Source organism: Saccopteryx leptura, chromosome 2, assembly GCF_036850995.1.
Source record: "Saccopteryx leptura isolate mSacLep1 chromosome 2, mSacLep1_pri_phased_curated, whole genome shotgun sequence".
Lineage (NCBI taxonomy): Eukaryota > Metazoa > Chordata > Mammalia > Chiroptera > Emballonuridae > Saccopteryx > Saccopteryx leptura.
The window spans coordinates 67,679,053-67,682,511 of NC_089504.1; the positions used below are offsets into that span (position 1 = coordinate 67,679,053).

The 3,459-nt window shown below is 40.9% G+C and overlaps 1 pseudogene; it reads left to right on the forward strand.

Moving 5' to 3' along the window:
- Positions 1-1,366: 1,366 nt before the first annotated feature.
- On the forward strand, positions 1,367-3,233 carry LOC136394669 (protein Red pseudogene; annotated as a pseudogene).
- Positions 3,234-3,459: the final 226 nt, after the last annotated feature.

Below are 3,459 nucleotides of genomic sequence, written 5' to 3' on the forward strand. Positions count from 1 at the left end.
CTCAGCACACACTATTCTTCTTGGAAATGGGTAGATCAGGGTGACAACTATCCTACTGTTCGGGGCCTTCTGTGGATGAGAACAAGGAAAAAACTAGATTTTTGCTCCTGACCATATCTGCTACCATAACATACCATCTCTCACTTTCCCAAGATAAGAAATGTAAAGGACCAGCACAATAGTTGGCATATAGTAAGTGCTCAATAAGAGCTAGTGTCTATATCTATAGGGCCCAGCTAGGAGAATTCACAGAAATTAAAGAAACATGGAGAATTTAATATAAAAAAGTCATTAAGAAGTTATAGATTTGTTACCTAACTAAATAAGAGATCATAGAGACCGCAACTCTGGGACATAGTTCATTTGCACACCATCTATTACCCCCTGTTCTGTGCTGCCATCTCTATCGTATCTTAGTTTTCCTTGTAAGTGTACATGTGTCAGAACTCTGTTCTACTGGTCCCTTGTCTATTCAAGCTCCAAAACCATTGCTGTCTTCATTACTAGAGCTTTATAATAAACCTAATAGCAGACACAAAAAGTCTCCCCAATGCTGTTTCTCAAGAATATCTTAACTTTTTGTTTGTTTGCTTTTTAATTTTTGTTCTTCTCTATTAATTTAGGTCATGTGAATCTGAAAAGTGTTTGCCTCATCCCTCCAATTCTCATACTTCCAACTTCTTTACTTAATAAATTGCCTTACTAGATTTTCCAGTACCTTCTGTTTAATATTGAATAAAATTATCAATAGTGAATACCCTCATGTTGAGACTGCATCTCTGGTTTCAACATTATCTGATTTGATGTAAGTTTTTAGTAAATGTTATTAGGATTAAGTAATTCTTTCTCCTGTTAGTTTTCTTAGACTTTTTCTTTTTTAATCAATCCTGGAAGTTGACAATGTCAGTAAATGACTGTGATTAGTATATGAAAATTTTCTTTTATCTATGGTAATACATTTGTTGAAATTTATTATACTTTTTTTTCTTCTTTCTTTTCTTTTTCATATATATATATATATTTATAAAGTCTACCGGAAAGTTCTGTCCGTTTCTATCACAACAAGTTTTGACACGTAAGCACATATTTATTTGGCGCATGTGTGTCTCTCTATTTTTATTACTTAATGTACACATACTGATGTAGCAAATTAACTAAAACAAAGTTGATTCACATTAGTCTTATGTGTGAAGCCATAGTGTGCCTATGGCTACTGATAAAGTTCATTTATGCCACTGTAATTTTTAAGAATTTCAACAAGGAAGAAATGCTACAGAAGCATGTCTGTCGCATCCACCATATTCCCCGGACTTAGCACCCTGCGACTATCACTTGCTTTTGTCCTTACAAAATTGTTTGGAGTTCTTGCTGGCATTGAAACACTGTGGACGAAATGCCAGAGCGTGATAGCGAGCCGTTCTCCAACCCTTTGGCCCCAGATGGCCACGATGTGGATGATCCTCACTCCTTCCACCAATCAAAACTCACCAATGAAGACTTTAGGAAGCTTCTCATGACCCCAAGGGCTGCACCTACCTCTGCACTGTCCTCCAAGTCACGTCACCATGAGATGCCAAGGGAGTACAATGAGGATGAAGACCCAGCTACAAGAAGGAGAAAAAAGAAAAGTTATTATGCCAAGCTTCGCCAACAAGAAATTGAGAGAGAGAGAGAACTAGCAGAGAAGTACCGGGACTGAGCCAAGGAACGGCGAGATGGTGCGAATAAAGATTATGAGGAAACGGAGCTGATCTGAGTACTACAGCTAACTACAGGGCTGTGGGTCCAACTGCTGAAGCGGACAAATCAGCTGCAGAGAAGAGAAGACAGTTGATCCAAGAGTCCAAGTTCTTGGGTGGTGACATGGAACACACTCATTTAGTGAAAGGCTTGGATTTTGCTCTGTTTCAGAAGGTACGAGCTGAGATTGCCAGCAAAGAGAAGGAGGAGGAAGAACTCATGGAAAAGCCCCAAAAGGAAACCAAGAAAGATGAGGATCTTGAAAATAAAATTGAATTTAAGACACGTTTGGGCCGCAACGTTTACCGCATGCTCTTGAAAAGCAAGGCATACGAGTGGAATGAGCTGTTCCTGCCATGGCCTATGGGGTAGACCTGGATGATGAGTATGCTGACACAGACATTCCCACCACTCTTATCCGCGGCAAAGCTGATTGCCCCACCATGGGGGCCCAGACCACGCTGACTACAAATGACGTTGTCATCAGCAAGCTCACTCAGATCCTTTCCTACCTGAGGCAGGGGACCCGCATCAAGAAGCTCAAGAAGAAGGATAAAGGGAAGCTGGAAGAGAAGAAACCCCCTGAGGCTGACATGAATATATTCGAAGACATTGGGGATTTTGTGCCCTCCACAACCAAGACGCCTCAGGACAAGGAGCGGGAGTGATATCGGGAACAGGAGCGTGATCGGGAGAGAGAGAGAGAGAAAGAGAGAGAGAGAGAGAGAGAGAGAGAGAGACCGTGCCAGGGAGCGGGAGCGAGAACGAGATCGGGAGCGGGACCGAGAGAGAGAGGAAGAGAAAGAGGCACAGCTACTTTGAGAAGCCAAAAGTGGATGATGAGCCCATAGATGTTGACAAAGGACCTGGCTCTGCCAAGAAGTTGATCAAATCAATCAATGAAAAGTTTGCTGGTTCTGCTGGCTGGGAAGGCACCGAATCGTTGAAGAAGCCAGAGGATAAGAAGCAGCTGGGAGATTTCTTTGGCATGCCCAACAGTTATGCTGAGTGCTACCCAGCCACGATGGATGACATGGCTGTCGACAGTGACGAGGAGGTTGACTGCAGCAAAATGGACCAGGGTAACAAGAAGGGGCCCTTAGGCCGTTGGGACTTTGATACCCAGGAAGAATACAGCGAGTATATGAACAACAAGGAAGCTTTGCCCAAGGCTGCATTCCAGTATGGCATCAAAATGTCTGAAGGGCGGAAAACCAGGCGCTTCAAGGAAACCAGTGACAAGGCAGAGCTTGATCGCCAATGGAAGAAGATTAGTGCAATCATTGAGAAGAGGAAGAAGATGGAAGCTAATGGGGTTGAAGTGAAAAGACCAACATAGTAATCTCCATTTCCAACTCCAAGGAGTCTTTACAAGGTTATGCTCCTCACTGCTTGCTTTCTTCAATCCTTGAAAAGTTGTACAGTTTTTTATTTTAATGGATGTATATAAAATATTTCTGTATAATCATTTGGTTCCATTAAAATTGGTTAACCTGCAAAAAAAAAATTGTTTGAAGGGCAAAAAATTCAAAAATGAAGAAGATATCAAACAAGCACTGGTTCAATTTTTCGCATCAAAAGACAAAACATTTTTCAAAAATGGGATATACAAATTGCCCTCACACTGGCAAGAAATCATTAATAATAATGGCAATTATATTATTTAATAAAGTTTATTAACAGTAAGAAAAATTTGTATTTTGTTTTATTACAAAAACG